Genomic DNA, 17,701 nt, shown 5'->3' with positions numbered 1-17,701 from the left:
CGAGGGAGAAAAATTACACATCGCCGACCAGAGAAGGAAACAAAGCACTGCCTCACTTGCGAGTAAGGAATCAATGCATCTCTGACTTTTCTAATGCACGCTCGCCTGTGCGCCTTTATTTTCTACGCTAACCAGGTACTTTGTGTAATAATAGCATTCTCAATGTTTTCTAAGGATTAAGACTCTTAGGCCCTCATTCCAACCCTGGCGGTTGGTGATAAAGTGGTGGTAATACCACCAACAGGCTGGCAATGAATACTGCCAAATTATGACCGTGGCAGAAACAGCTCAGACAGACAGCCAGTTCAACACACCGACCGCCAGGGCAGAATCAACAGGCACCACAGCGATAACCGCCTACAGCCAGGCGGAAGACAATGTTCTGCCCACTGTATTAAGACAGTCCAATCCACAACCTTTTCCGGGCCGGTACCAATGACATCAAAAGCCTGGCGGAAACAGAGCACAGAAGTCAAAGGACTCACCATGGGAGACTCAGGGAACAACCACGTTGCCATGGAGCCCGAGCTCCATGTCTTCCCCATGCTTTTCTATGTGCTGCTCCACTACGAACACCAACAATGGCAAAGATGACCACAGTGAGTACAGCTGCCTAGCACACAGAGGAGGTGCGGAGGAAAAAGAGAGTGACACACTCATTGCACACACCCCCAACACCATACACACAAGCAGATGCAGCAATATAACATATTTACCCCGTACCCCTCAGGAATAACGCATGGACAACTACAATAGATTAAAAAGAGTGTAATAAGATAAAATAGTAGCAATACGTGCATCCAAATCAAAAAGTATATACATATTTACAAATGTAGGGACACTGCCCAGTCCTCAGTGTTCGTGGGCCACAGGGCCACATTACAAAGTCCAAGGCCCCACTTCACTCCTCCAACAACACAGAGTGAACACTGCAGGGGTATCAGGCCGAAAATAAGCAGGCACCTCACTGGGACGGGGAACCTCGGCCGGAAGATGGCACAACGCCATTGGTCCTTGAGGGGGCAACATGCCCTGTGCTTGGTCCTGTGAAGTGCAAGGCCACAGGCTCTCAAGTGGGTGACTTGCCCACTGGCTCTGGAGGGGGTAACATGCCCTGTGCTTGGTCCTGGGGAGTACAAGGCCACATGCTCTCAAGTGGGTGACTTGCCCACGGGCTCTGGAGGGTGCAACATTCCCTGTGCTTGGTCCTGGGGAGTGCAACACCAGAGTCTCTCAAGTGGGTGACTTGCCCACTGGCTCTGGAGGGGGCAACATGCCCAGTGCTTGGTCCTGGGGAATGCAAGGCCACAGTCTCTCAAGTGGGTGACTTGCCCACTGGCTTTGGAGGGGGCAACATACCCCGTGCTTGGTCCCAGGGAGTGCAAGGCCACATTCTCTCAAGTGGGTGTCTTTCCCACTGGTTCTGGAGGGGGCATCATGCCCTGTGATCTTCATCCTGGGGAGGAAGGGGTGGGAGGATGGCATCTCCACTGGTTCTGGAGGGGGCATTGCGCCCTGTGAGTTTCATCCTCGGGAGTCTGGGTGAGTGGATGTCATCTCCACTGGTTCTTGAGGGGGCATTGTGCCCTGTGATCTTCATCCTGGGGAGGATGGGGTTAGTGGATGGCATCTCCACCGGTTCTGGATTTGCAGATCTTGGGGAGTGCAGGGTCACAGTCTCTCAGCTGGGAGTCATACCCACTGGATTTGCAGGGGACAGGCCACACAACAGCCCATGGACGCAGGTCTACAGAATGTCCACTGGCTGTGACGGCTGTTCAGTGGTGGCAGTGGTGCTGCTGCCGCTGCTGCTGGTGGTGCTGGGGGGCGGCAGCAGCCAATCCCTGCAGCCTCAGATGGCTGCCCGCTGGTGCAGCTGCTGCTGGTGGTGGGGGGAAACTCCAGCCTATCAACTGCAGCCTCAGATAGCTGGCCAATGCTGCTGCTGCTGCAGGTGGTGGTGGGGGGAAGCTCCAGCCCATCCCCTGCAGCTTCAGACGGCTGCCCACTGGTGCTGCTGGTGGTGGTGGGGGGAAGCTCCACCCTATACCCTGCAGCCTCAGACAGCTGCCCACTGGTGGTGGTGGTGCTGCTGCTGATGGTGGTAGGGGGAAGCTCCAGTCCATCCCCTGCAGCCTTGGATGGCTGCCCACTGGTGCTGCTGGTGGATGTGGTGGGGGGAAGCTCCAGCCCATCCCCTGCAGCCTCAGACGGCTGCCCACTGCTGCTGCTGGTGGTGGTGGGGGGAAGCTCCAGCCCATCCCCTGCAGCCTTGGACAGCTGCCCACTGCTGCTGGTGGTGGTGCTGGTGGCGGTACTGGAGGTGGTGGTGGCAGGAGGCTCCAGCCCATCCCCTGCAGCCTCGGATGGCTGCTTCACCATGGTTGGTGTTGGGGTCTACAACTGAGTACCAGCACCAGGCCCCTTGTCCTTACTGTCTGCTGGTGCAGTGCAGGCCCCTTGCCCTTCCTTCCTGCAGCACTTGGGGCTGGCTCCTTGCCCTTCGTTCCTGAAGCACTTGGGGCAGGCATCCTTTCCATCTGTCTGTCTGGTGGCCGGGATCCTTTCCCACCTAGAGTTGCTGGGGACACTACTATCCCCGTGGATTGGGCGGCTGAGGTGCTTGCCTGGGTTTTGACCACCCTGGCCTGACATGAAGGACGGGGGGAGGGTTAGGGAAGAGGTCAATGGTGGAGAGGAAAAGCTTCTTAGGGACATTGGGGCTGGAAGAGGGAGAAGGTTTGGGAGTGGAGGAAGAGGGAGTGGTTGTAGGAGGTGTCAGTCTGCTGTGTTTGGGTGCAGGTGCATGGGCTGGATGCTGTTGTGAGGTGGATGGCTGTTGGGTGTCTGAGTGCTTGCGTTTGTGTACTTTGGGAGGAGGGGCACAGACACAGTGGGAGAGGATACAGGGGACGTGTGCATGGTTGTGGGGGTGGTGACTGCCAGTGAGGTGTATGCTCTGATAGGTGTGCTGGTGATGGGGATAGTGGATGAGGATGTAGTGCATGCAGCTGTGAGTGGAAACGCAACTGGGAGGGAGGTGGACGATGAGGAGGAGGGGGCCACAGTGGAGGCAGTGGATGTTGGTATGTCTGCATCTGGGTGGTGTTTGTGTGAGTGTCTGTGGCATGATGTGTAGTGCTTGTGTTTACCATGTCCACTTGTGTGGTGTCCTGTGTGCATGCTTGTCTGCCTTTGTGCTTGGGATAGGTTGGGGGTGAGGGGGAATGGGATTGGGTAGAGGAAGTTGGAGGGTGGAAACAGGGACAATGGCTGCCATCAGCAAGGAGGCTTGCTGACTGTCTCTCATGTGCATGCCGTAGGGATAGGTGTTCATGCAGGTCTGTGAGTGGTGTCTATGCATTGGAATGGCGTGCAGGGCTTGGCATTGGAATGAGTGGGATGTGATGGCAGGGTGTGTGGGAGGTGGTGGAGTGATGGGAGTGAGGGTAAGGGTTGGGGTATGTGATGGCATGCAGGTAGGGGGTGATAGTAGTAAAGGGTAGACTTACCAGAGTCCAGTCCTCCTGCCACTCCTGCCAGGTCCTCAGGGTGCATGATTGCCAAGACTTGCTCCTCCCATGTTGATAGTTGTGGGGGAGGTGATGAGGTTCCACCGCCAGTCCTCTGTACAGCGAGTTGGTGCCTTGCTGAAATGGAACATACCTTCCCCGTAGGTTGTTCCACCTCTTCCTGATGTCATCCCTTGTTCTGGGGTGCTGTCCCACGGCGTTGACCCTGTCCACGATTCTCCGCCACAGCTCCATCTTCCTAGCAATGGATATCTGCTGCACCTGTGATCCAAATAGCTGTGGCTCAACCCGGATGATTTCCTCCACCATGACACTCAGCTCCTCCTCAGAGAATCTGTGGTGTCGTTGTGGTGCCATGAGTGTTGTGTGAGTCGTATGGCTGAGGGTGTGTAGGGTGATGTGTTGGGTGTGTGATGTGAGGTGCGTCGGTGGTTTATAGGTGATGGTGGTATGCGGCTCTGGTTGTGTGAGTGCTTCTGCTGTCTCTCTCTGGTGGCAATTATTGGTATTCCTAAAGGGTTGTGGGTAATGTGGGTGTGTGTTTTATAGTGGTGTGGGTATGTGTGTGTGGTGTGTGTAGTTTGAATTGTCCAATGTGGTGTTGTTTTGTTTGAGTTTGTGTATTTTGAGTGTGGCGGTATGTACTGCCAATGGTTTACCGCCATTGAATGCCCGCTGTGGTGATTTGTGGGTCATAATGCGCTGGGTGTTGTTCTGTTGGCGTAACGGTGTGGGTTTTGATACCGCAATATTATCACTGACCTTTCGGCTGGTGGATTTGTGTGTGTGGCTGAATAGTGATGGATTGGTGTGCGCGGATAATCGCTGGGGCGGCGATATGTTTGCGGCAGTCAGCATGGCGGTAAGTGAGATTTACCACCAATGTCAAAATGAGGGCCTTACTCTTTTGAAAATGATATCTTGACTCGTGTATGTTGGATTGTTGTCATTTTGGTCTTGCTTCGTTTAGATAAATATTACTTATCTTTATAAACCTGTGTTGTGTCATTTTGTAGTGGTTCACTGTATTACTGTGTGTGTTGGTACCAAAAGTTCACACATTGCTTCTGAAGTTAAGCCTGCCTGCTCGTGCCGAGCTACCAAGGGGGTGAGCATGGGTTAACTGAGTGTGATTTTCCTTTACCCTGACTAGAGTGAGGGTCCTTGCTTAGAGTGGGGTAACCTGACTGCCAAACAAAGCCTTAATTTCTAACATTAATCATGATGGTAACATGGAAACAAGTAAACTTATCAACCAATATACTTTTTTTGTAACACATTCATTGTGCTGTATATGTGTGCATGTCAATGTAACAATCTAGTCACTCATTTCTTCTCAACTAGATGTAGGCTTCAACACATATAAATCATGTTGTCTGAGTTCTTGATCATGGGGCCATACCTCCAAATAATAAGAAATCATCCCAGCAAGCCAATGTGATGCCATGTACTGTATGAAAGGAACAGGCCAGGATTCCCACATATTTGCAGAGTAATATCCCATTCCTGTCATCACACACTTAAGCAGTGCATTGCAGCACATCAAGCTGTCTTGCTGTGTTTTGCAGCAGCAAAGTGTGTTTCATATGATACTCAGTGTATGATGGAACACAAATCTCCCAAGAAATAAGTATTTTAGGCCATAGCATAATTGTAGTATGTTTCACATACGTACTAGCATGCAGAATGGCAGCACTTCGCAGCTGTAAATGTTGCAGCAGAAACCACAATAGATCACGAGTTACAATTGTCATGGACAAAGGCCTAGTCTCAGGTGTAGATGTAAAAATGCTATTTGTAAATAAGGCATTCTTGCATGTGTAGGGATCCACAAAACACTGCACATGTGACACCTTTCCTCAGCAGATTGATGTCAATACCACATCTGGCTTCAGTTGTCAAAATACACATTTACCGGGCTTTGCACAGTAATGCAAGGATCCACAAAGGCCTGTAACTAAGCATATTAAACTGCTGAAGTAGCATTGTGAGGCATTAACCAGATAAGTAAGACAAGGGAAATGTTTGCCAACCATCACATCACATCAGGAATATAGAGATGGTAAATGTGTGAAGCTTCCATGTCAAAACTCAATCACAAATTTATGTGTACATACTCAATCTAATTGAACATGGTGCAATGGAGGTGGTGGGTGTGAAATTACCCCTTCATGGTATGAGTGCGGTACCCCTTCCCTGAATGGCCAAATGCACAGTTGTATGGCTCACTGAGGGCCAGATTTATGCTGGCCTTGCGCCGTTCCAATGCTACATTAGCATTGTTTTTTTACGCTATTGTGGCATTGGAAGGGTAAAAACGCTGCGCCATATTTACAAAGAGGCGCAATGCTTGCATTACACCACTTTGTAACCCCTTGCACCACATTATACCTGCGCCAGGCAGAATGTATGCAAGGGGGCATTACGGCACTAGGGGGCCCATAAAAAAGGTGTGAAAGAATCTAAGAGATTGCTTTGCACCATTGTTATCAGCAATTTGTAACGCCTGCTAAGTGCAGGCATTAAAAAGAGGCTCCCATTGATTACAATTGGCCTCTGGGTGCTGTGCAGGATTAGAGTAAAAAAAAATTATGCTAATCCTGCAAAGCGCTGGACTAGCGTAAAAAATTATGATGCTAGTCACCCTAACTACCGCCATTGTATGCTGTATTTTAAATACATCGCTACCATGGTGGTGTTAGGGAGGCGCTAAAAAAGTGGTGATGCACTATGTATGGTTTGTATATATTAGGGGTAGGCATTAATTTAAGGGGTGCTTGTTTGGTGGGTAATGGGTTTAGGAGGACTTGGGTAATGTCAGGAAAGGGCAGGGGTACATATTACAGTGTGTGAGAGGCTGGTGGCCTCATTGCTCCTGACATGTTATTTGCCCAACATGCTGGCCTCTGGGCTAAGGTCAGCCAGGGCTACCCCCCTGCCTCCCAAGGACAGGAAGGATCACTGGGAGAGGGGGTTTTGGCACATGTGCCAGGTATTCAGGTTGAGTGTGCCATCTCTGAGCGTAAACATCACTGGGCTGATGTCATGGCACATGAGGTAGATCTGGTGGACATTCTGGGATTGGAGACTGGAGGCCCTATTGGTATGTACGTATGTACCACCTGCATGTAGTAATGCAACCATATAATTTATGCAAAAGTTGAAACTTGAAGGGGGAAAGACATTTTAATGTGGTGGTTTGGTTTTGCACCATGTAAATTGCTTCAAGTGCAATGCAAACATTAAAGTGCTATTATGTAAGCAACACAAGGCCATTGTGTGCCTCAGAGTGGGTATATAAATCTAGTGTAATGCAGCATAGGGGTAATTGTTGTGTTGCTATACGCTGCCTCAGAGGGATATGTCATGGGTTGTATGTGCTTGTTTACATTGAATAGGAATGGATTGAGAAGCGTTCCCTGATCTAACATACATGATTGACCAGGGAATGACCCCAAAATTTGGTAAAACTGCAAAGGTGATGTGGAAGGATGAAATATACGTTCAATCTCCATTTATGTTAAACTTTTTATGTGTGCTGCATTGTACAGCACAAGTAGACAGATGAAAATGCCTGTGGCAATTTGTGTTTGCGCAGGAAAGTGGCCCTTCCAGGACAAAACAATACAAACCTGGTTACAAGGCATACACTCTTGCACCATGTTGCCGAGCAGTACAGAGAACTTCAAGTGTCTAAGAAATTCTTCATGCAAGTGATGTTGGACATATCTGAGCTTCAACATTCAGCCAGCTCCCTCTTGCAAGGTGACTACATGCATCCCATATTCATGCAATATGTGTGGCAATCTGATTGAATATTAGAAATCACTGGGATGTCAGTGTTTATTATGGAATTTAGACCATGTGTAGCTGCGCTATTTACAATGCAATATTAAATGTTTTGTCTTGTAAGTTGGACATGTCCCATTCACCTGGGGAGAAGGTGACACGTTCTGGGATCCAAATGCAACCAGTAAGTGTAAAGTGTGCATTGTTGTAGCTCTGCAAGGTTGGTGTAATCCATGATAGTTGCAACAATGTGATGTGTATGGGGATGTATCAATCACCTGCAACCAAATTACAGTCAGTGTGCCAACACAACAACTTGTCCACAGAATAATACTTAATTGATAAGGGTGCATGTAGGGGCAATATGTGCAGGCTGACAGGATTCATGCAGCCTTTGTGAGATGTCTGTTTATCTGCAGTTTTGATGCATTTGGCACACAAAGCATCATCTGGTGATACATCTGCAGATATTCAACACAATCAAATTTTGTTGTACAACAAAAGGCACAAACATAACAAGCAATGTTTTAACAGATGTAGCAGCAAAGTAGAATGAACTAGGCTTAATTTCTCTGGACACAGTTTTGTTGCCTATATCAATATTTGAGTAAGCAACTGGTGCCGATGACGTGGAAAAAATCTCCCCAGACAGTGTTACCAAGTGTAAACATGACGGTATCATGCAATCTAATTCACAGAAAATGTGTGCCAATAAGGCACAGTCGTTGCTTCATCTTGCAGCATACTATGCTCATAAATGCTGCATACATCTAACCTCGCCTGCTACATAATTCCAGTGTGAATGACTATAGGTGCATGTTAGAAATGGGGCCTTTAGTTGGCAGTCAGGTTACCCCCTGTCCAAGCAAGGACCCTCACCCTAGTCAGGGTAAAGGAGAAGCACCCTCAGCTAAACTCCACTTACCCCCTTGGTAGCTTGGCACGAGCAGGCAGGCTTAACTTCAGAAGCAATGTGTAAAGTATTTGTACTGACATTCACAGTAACTCAGTGAAAACACTACAAAATGACACAACACAGGTTTTAGAAAAACAGATAATATTTATCTAAACAAAACAAGAGCAAAATAACAAAAATCCAACATACACAAGTCAAGTTATGAATATTCAAAAGAAGTCTTAATCCTTAGAAAGCAGTGAGAATGCTGTTATTTCATAAAAGTACCTGTGTAGCGTCAACATAAAGCTGCACGGGCGAGTGTGCATCGAAAAAGGCAAGTGATACGTTGATTTCTCACTGGCAAGCAAGAACATGCGTTGTTCCTCCTTCGGTCGGTTTGGCGTGCATCGGTTCTTCTCGCCCGTAAGAGAGCGATGCGTCGGTCCGGATTGGCACCTTGGGTCTGGGCAGGCTTTGCATTGAGTTTCCGCACCAAGCGATATTGCATTGAAAATCCGATTGCACTGGTTAGCGGGTGTTGTGCATCGTTTCTCCAGCTGCGTTGCGTTGATATTCCTGCTGTGATGCCGGCGTAGCACTGATTTCAGCCGCATCGTTTATCAGCCACTTCACAGAAGGTGCGTCGAAAATTCCCCCTCACGGCGGTCTATGCTACGATTTTTTGTTCTTGTCTGCCAACTTCACCTTTGAAGGGCCCAGGAACAGGATAGGGCACCAGTTGACAGGACAGGAGTCTCAGCAGAGAGTCCAGGTGCTGGCAGGGGAAGTCTTTGATGGCCCTGAGACTTCAACAATAGGAGACAAGCTCAGTTAAAGCCCTTGGAGATTCTTCTCAACCAGGAATGCACAACAAAGTCCAGCCTTTGTCCCCTTTCACATGCAGAAGCAGCAACTGCAGGATAGCCCAACAAAACACAGTCAGGGGCAGCACTTCTCCTCAGCTCTTCAGCTCTTCTTCTTGGCAAAGGTGCATCTTGATTCCAGAAGTGATCTAATTTTCATGGGTTTTGGGGGGCTCTTCTTATACCCCTTTCTGCCTTTGAAGTAGGCCTACTTTAAGAGAAGTCTCTGTTATTTTTAAGATCCTGCCTTGCCCAGGCCAGGCCCCAGACACACACACCAGGGGGTTAGAGACTGCATTGTGTGAGGGCAGGCACAGCCCTTTCAGTTGTGAGTGACCACTCCTCCCCTCCCTCCCAGCACAGATGGCTCATCAGGATTTGCAGGCTACACCCCAGCTCCCTTTGTGCAACTGTCTAGAGAGAGGTGCAAGCAGGCCAACTTTAAAACTGACCCAGACAGGTAATCCACAAACAGCCAGGGTCACTGAATGGTTTAAGCAAGAAAATGCCTACTTCCTAAAAGTGTCTTTTCAAACATACAGTCTAAAAAACAACTTTACGAAGGGCCACATGTAAAAAGATCCGGTTTTGCGTCTCGTAAACTGGGAGTCTTAGCGAGTCGCAATTTGCAAGTCCTAAAACCAGATGTACAATAGTGTACTTTACACTGTTTGTGGTTTCTTCATCTAAGGTATGGTTGTTGTAATCCAGCTCGGGGGTAGTGAAGCCTCCCTCAAAGTAGTCCTTCTAATACCTATGCGAAATGGAGTGACAGAGGAATAATTACACAGATGCCCTGGAGGCTGGAGGGATGTAGGCCTGCTACTCTATTTAACCATGGTGTTGTACAACTCATTACCAGACTGCCTGACTGATGCACATTGTGAGTATGCATGCCCACGTGTTAGTGTTCTGGTCATATGACTTTGCAGGTCTAAACTGGATGCCAACATTCATGTCTCAGTGCAATGGGTGCATTTTGATGCACATTGTGCAAATGCCATTGCTGTTCAACTATGGAGCACCAGTAGGCCTCAATTAATGGATACATTCTCATTGGCACGGTGACCAGCTGGACAAACACACTAGTCTGCACATGGATTGGCATTGAAATGCTAAACTCATGCCCCACGTATGCCCTATGTTCCAATTCTGGAAGGTATTCACACAATGCAAGGCATAAAGGAATTTTGCTGCTTTGTGTAAAATTCCACATGAGGAATGCACTGTTAGCAACATATAGTCAATTACACTACTTGCCTACTTGTGGGGATGATAGACTGGCTAGCACTGATACAGTCACCTTTGCATCATGGTTCAATGGTCCCTGCATTATATCCCACAAAGTTCTTGAACAGATGAGTACTCCAGCATGCATACACACACTCCTGAGATGCATAGTCTTGTTTAAACTGTGCACTGACAAATAATGCCCTGGGAGAGCCCGGGTACAGAAATGTGTTTATGTAAAAGTCATCATGGTAATGCTACAACGGTATACAGTTAGCTATATGTCCGATTTCAGGGTATTTGCCTAAAGGTAAATTGGTGAATGAGAAAGTAGTTTTAAATGTGTGCTGCTGCTTTGTGTAACTCCAGATGAGTCGTGCAGTACAAAAGCACACTACCTGGACTTGCTTACCTTATTACTTTTCACAATTATGTTTATGACTAAGTATCATTGCATGATACAATACCAACACCAAAAGTGTCCATATCTGAAGCATGTGTCCAGGTCCCTATCAATACATAATCATGAGTGTGACTCACTGTTCTGAATGATATGGTTATAGTCATATTGTGGCTAAATTTCCATAATGTACACCTACACTGGTAGCACTTGACTCAGTTTGCTTTGTTCGATTAGGAGATGTCTTTGTCCTGAAGGAATATTGTCCATATTTCTATCTAAATTTTTGGTGTTGGTCTGGACTGCCACATATGATTGTATAACAATGTCAGCCTATTTTGGCAAACATCAAGTACATTTACAATTTGAGATAATAAGTTTTTCCTTTAACTCCCTAGATAACGTGACAGCTGGCGAAGCTAAAACCTTTAAATTGAGGAAGGAACACTACTGCCACATCACACAGGCATACCAGAAGAAGGGAAAGGTATATGAAAGGGGCAAGGCATGGGGGCCATGGAAGTCTGGAAGGTGGATGGACACTGCACAATCCTTTGGGCCAAAATGTCCGGTAAGTGTAAAACAGTAGAATCAGCCAGTCCAGACACAGGCCACAGCAGGACTGCCTCACAGCAGCCATCCACACAGGCCAGGATGTTCAGATGTACCAGGTGATTCATCTTCAAATACCAGATTCTCAGGGAGTTGTGCAAACTTCACAGGAGGATGCATGGAATTAAACAAGAGCAGGCCAGCCTCCGGGAAATAATGCTAACTTTGCAAGAGGCCATGGAGACAATTTCAGCACAAATTTGAGTCTCTCCCTCTGGAGATTCCCCTTCCCTGTTATCAATATGTTGGTTGATTTATTCTTGTAATTAGGCATAGTGTTAGTTAGGATATAGTATAAGTGTAGGTTTAGAGTAGATAAGAGTAAGTTAAATATTTTATTTGTTAGATAGTTGTTTTTAAGTGCGTTTTTTAATGGTAGCATTTTTAGGTGGGTGGGGAGGTTGATGTTCAGTGTTTATCAAAATAAATACATTACAAAACCAAAAAATACCAAAATATATATATTTGTTTTGGACTAACTGTGTAAATAATATATGTAAAGGATGGTGTTTATGTTTGTATTGTATGTAGCTATCTGTATTAAGGTGGGTGGGCAGGTTGATGTTTAACTTGTATGTGTAGTAATTAAGGTAGTTTAAGATAAGTTACAATAGTTTAGGCTAGTGTTAAGGTTAGTTAGTGTAGGACATGTAGGTGTATGTAGTTTAGATAGCTTTGAAACAATTACATTTTTTCTACTTTCACTAGTTCATCATCATTTCATATTTAAGAGTTGGTGCCATTGAGTAAGTTGAGTTGTGTACATGATGTAGCAATTGACCTGCAGTCTTTGAAAGTATATGTTGCTTTTTCAGAGGCCTATGGACAACTGTTAGTTTACCTCACCTTTGAATCAAGTATGGACCCTTTTCCATACTTTTGACACTGTAAGGGGGCCTCATTGGGTCCAGGTTTATACTAGCTTTGTGCTGAATTAGCGTCATATTTTACACTAATTCAGCACAAAGCTAACTCCATATTTATACTTTGGCGCTAGGCCCGACTAGCGCCAAAGTTATTGAATTAAAGTCATTTATAGCTAGTAGGAAACTACCTTGCATTAGGCACTCCTGGGCAAAATATTACTCTAAGGCCCAGGCACCTTATTTATCCTCCTGTGCAAAAATGATGCACGGGAGAGAGGCAGGCCTAAATAATGGCGCTAAGCTTGCTTAGCGCCATTATTTAACGCCAGGGTCAGGGCAGGCGTTAGGGGACCTGTGGGCCCATTCCCATGGTGGAACACCATGGAATAAGTCCACAGGTACCCTGCCCAGGCCCCAGGGACACCCCACCCCCACCAGACGGACAGTGGAGGATGGGGGACCCCATCTACAGTAAGTAGATGCAAGTATTTTGCATTATTTTAAAAATGCCATTGGGGGCCTTGAAATGGACTCCCCTACAATGCACTGGGTGCAATGCCTATGCCCATTGTGCCCTTTGCTGGCCAATGGGGTGGTGGGCCTGACTCCTGTCTTTTTCATTTTTCACTCTAACCAGCCTGATGTCATTTGTTGGTGCAAAACCCCCTTTTCCCATATCTCTACCCCCACCTGGCTAACGTCATTTTCCTTGACGTTAGCCCGCCCATCGCACCGGATTGCGCCATTTCATAAATAAGACGCCCATCTGGCGTCTTGGAATGGTGCTAGCCGGCGGTAAACTTTTTCACGCAAAATTGCATTAGCACAGTTTTGCGTGAAAAAGTTTAAATATGGGCCTTGGTGTTTTTGCCCACGGCATAACACAGGAAGTCTCCTCCTGCAGCACTCTGTGTGAAAGTGATAGGGCAGGTATAGGTTAGATAGTTTTGTCAACACAGTTTGCAGATCCTTGACTACTTTGGGACACACACCAGTGTCTGGCACTACTACACACACCTCTGAACCATTGTGCAAGTGAGTCGTTGTTGGCTGGTTACAAATTGTGAATGTATCCACACTTGCCTGGAGAACGTCCACCATCATTGGCATTGACTTCTTGCTAAGTGTGACTCTTCGTGCAGCTCACTTTGGTTAACTAGTTTAAAAGTTTCATGGCCATAAATCATCCATGTCCTCCTCCCACGGGGGGTGTTGCATTGTTTCTGGTTTTGTGGTCTGGCTCTTATGCAAAAAATATGTTTGTACAATGTACAATAGATGCATTGTGTGGTTGTACTCACATTCAACATGTATGAGGCCTCTAAGGGCAGGGGGATGCATTTTCCCTACTCATCACAGCATAGATTTATTCACCATTTATCAGGTAACACAGGGCCTTAACAAGGAGCCCCTGTATTTCTTGCTTACTGAAATTCAAGGTATTGGATTGGCCTTATGTATCCTTGTGTGGCACAGGTAAGATGCTAATTCATGAGGAGTATGGGCATGAGTATCTGGCTATTATTAGTACAACAATGCTAATTTACGTACTGTAGAATCTCTTCAGCATAGCAGTGTGGTTATGTCATGATGATCATGTTGTCATATTCACTGAACAACATATTTGGATGAGTGGAACAGTGTTATGCCCTCACATGCCTCACACATCCTATTTATAGGTGGTAAGTATTTATGTGATTAGAAACTGATTCTCACTGTGTGTCATTAAAGTAACTGCAGCTTGTTGTTACACACTGATGTTCCATGAGAAGACAACACATTCCTCATAATACCATTGTAATGGATGTACCTGGTGTATGTGCATATCCAAATACAGCTAGTGCAATTGGCTTTAGCTCACTCTTCTTGAGAAGCAAACAAGTAGGTTAGGATTTTACAATTCCACTATCGTACATGTAGTCCTTTAATTAAAAAAACACCCAATATTTAAGAGTCATTTTTATTTAAGATTCTAGGCCCCTCACAATGTTTTTTTGGGAGCTGAGTTGTACATTTTTGGGCAACACCAACAGTTATTGAAAGCCTAGATGACCAGAGGGGGCCCATTTGGGAGACATGTCATGCAACTTGTGGAGATCAGGAGTATTTCAGTGAGGAAGTACAAATTGCCATTAGGGAAGGTAGTTTTTTTTTAAAAGTACACACATGAATAAGAACAACAGGTGCACAAACAAACAGTACGGGGTGGCATGATATTAAACACAGGACCACTAGGATATTGGCCAGGAGGCACTGACAAACTTTATCTGGCAGCTCGCTGACGGAAACAGGGGAACTCCACATCTTCCTCCTCTGATGGGTGTAGTGCCTCCCCTGCAGTTGGTGGTGTTTGTATGGTAGGCAACTGAGGCACACACACCTCAGAGGATGTGGCTCACCTATCCCCACCGGCATTTGTCTGTGCCCGTGAGTGAGCTAGCAAATCCTTGACCATGGTCTGGTGGCTTCCCGGCAAAGCAGCGGTGTTGTGATTGAGGGCACCCATTGTTGTAATGTAGGAGTCCAACTTGCGATCCATGGATTTCTTGATTTTACGGATGAACCCCTGCTGCTTGGCAACTTCACTGGTATCAGAAGTAGAGGGCTGGTGTTGTGCCCTCTGCATCATGACACCAGCGATGTCAACTAGGGACTCATCAATCCCATGCAGCCAAGTGTAGGTGTCTGTAACAGCCTTTGTCATACACTTGTTAGGGCTCAGACACCTACGGACCCCTTCTAGGCTGGCCACTATGGTTTCCATCCCCACTCATACATCATCAGCCATTCGTTGCTGGACTTCTACCACTCGCTGTTGAAATTCAACTTGGAGTTCCTCTGCTGGGATTGTGAAGCTAGATGGGGCATGTCATCTGGATAGCGGTTCCTCTGGAGACCCTGCAACTTTGTCTTCATTTGTCAAGACCGGAGGAGGTCAATCAGTGGAGTCCAGGACTTGTTGGACGGTGTCATCATCCAGTGGGGGGCAGGATGATATACTCAACAAGGTGGTCATCAAGGACAGGCTGCTCTACAGGAGGTGTTGTTTGCCCCTGTGGAAAGGTATATACCAATGATTATCCATGATAGGTGTAGACATAAGTGATTTTGGTGACATTCAGACTGAATATTTTTACTTCTAAGTAGACATGATATGTGGAACAAATGTTACTAGAAGTAGATGAGGCCATGTTACACTATTGTTGCCTTTCACATGGCAATACCTTTACATTATCTACACAACCTCTGTATTTGCATACAACACAAAGCAGCTAGGCAGCTTGCTGGCCTGCCCTGCCTGAAACAGTGAGTGCAGGTAAAGGGTCAGTTTTACATAATGTGTTGTTTTATGGTTTTTGCCTACACTGATGTTACATTAGCTTCTTTACAGCATTGCTGGGACCAATGCACCATGTCACCAGGGTGCCTGAATTAACTATCAGTTAACGCCACACCACTGATCAAGTCGTGTTATTTAATGATATTCTACCAATGATCCTGCACTCGTTCTTTCACACAGTAAAACATATCAGTCTGCCTTGCTGTACTGTTTTGCATGCAATTGTACAAGAGATGTGGCCTAGGGGTCCTATTTGACACACATCCGCACAACTCTACACAGCAAGCAGCCTTGCTGCACTGCAGGAATGGGTAAGGACATGTATATACCATACTTCAATTTTTGTGTGGAATCCTGTAGTTCCGTAGTGCACACACATATCTCCAGAGTTCAGAACAGTAGACACCAAGAACTGCCTCTGAAGGGGATAACCACTGTCACACTTGGAAATAGACAATAGTTCAAGCTCACTCCATTTCCTCAGAACCAAACATGTTCATCTGCAGCAGGGCCTTAATAATCTCTTTACTGAGTTGTGCTTGTACATGACTCCTCTGGCATTCATCATTCAGACCCAGGAATTCTGCTTAATCTCACACACTGATGACGCCCAGTTTATACATTGACTCTTTGGAGTCATGAACACCAGCACAATTTGTTGCATTGCGCTACGGACCATCATGCCTACCTGTATGTGAGAGTAAAGGGTCATACTGAACCTCACAAGATGTTAGTGAGGAAATTCACAGGTACCTACCCCGGTTGTCAACATGACTAGGCCCAAAGCCTTCACCCTCCAACCATCTCAGAAACCCAGCCATCATCCTGGACACCTAGCTCACCCTGACACGTCACAGTTCCCTGTTTCACCTCCGCCCGCTTTCCAATATGTTGTGTAGGCAGAAGTCTCTTTTTCTGGTTCCCGCCTGATACCTGTGATACCATCACCCAGGCCCTAATCACATGTAGACTGTAGTACACCAGTGCCCTCTACCACAGCATCTCTGCACAGCTACAATACAAGTGGCAAACCATCATACACACCAGTGCCTGATTATTACTCAACCTACCTTGTGGCTCACAAATCACCCCTCACCTCCTTGGGATCCAATGGCTCCCCATTCAGACCAACTGCCAGTTCAAAATAATACACACCTACAAGGCACTACACTGCCTAGGCCCCACCTAGCTCACACACCATCTATGCTTCCAACAAACAAACATGGACCTCAGCTGTGCATCACTTGAATTCACACCCACCCCTAATATCCATTTGAGCAAGACAGAAGGTAGGATGGTCTCTTATATGGCAGGCAACACCTGTAAAAACCTCATCCAGCACATGTGGACAGCTTTGTGCAATATGGTTTAGTGCTTATGAGTGTACATTTGGCTCTTCAGATGATCCTACTTTGAGAGCCGGCACATACTCAGCACCTGGACACCCTCTCGGGTGAGAAGTTAACCATCTGCCAAAGCACATACTTTATATTACATCACATTCCACTTTTGGCGGCCTTGCCCCAAGACAAGCACACTTGCCTCATGGAGCAAGGGGGCCAGCATTTGCACTGACATTATGCAGTTTCCAAGGTCCATGCGTGATGTGCTGCGCCCGTTCCGGTTTTTACTTTACTGGTACTCCTAGTCAATCATGTCGTAGATTACACTACAGGTCCCAGGATTAAATGGACAACCTGGACTGGGCCAACACATCAGGCATAGATCAGAGAAACCTGGCAGGGCTAGACATCAGCATATGTGACTGGGCAAATAATTCAGAGCTATGTGATGCATTAGTTAATATGTAAGACATTCCTGTCCTTTCATATGCACACAGCTCAGCACAGCAAAGTGTCTTGCTGTGCTGCATGACAGTTTTTTGGTCCCTTGTTTTCACTCACCCAGTAGTTCTTTCTTGTCCACAACCACAGCACTGTCTTGTCTGACAACTCCTGCCACCAACTCAGTTGGGATGAGTGACGCCACCTAGTTCTCCATTGGGTCCAACTCTTCCTGGATATCAGGTCCTCTTCCAGTCCTCATGGCTGCAGTAAGGTTCTTGGCCAGTTTCTCTTTGGTCCTGCACTTGTAGTCGTGCTACCCCTTCTTCAACTCCAGCACTGTCCTTTTTGTTTGCCTTACACTGTTAATTTCATTCAGTATGGAT

This window comes from Pleurodeles waltl, chromosome 8, assembly GCF_031143425.1.
Source record: "Pleurodeles waltl isolate 20211129_DDA chromosome 8, aPleWal1.hap1.20221129, whole genome shotgun sequence".
Taxonomy (NCBI): Eukaryota; Metazoa; Chordata; class Amphibia; order Caudata; family Salamandridae; genus Pleurodeles; species Pleurodeles waltl.
Note: the sequence above shows the minus strand (reverse complement) of the source record.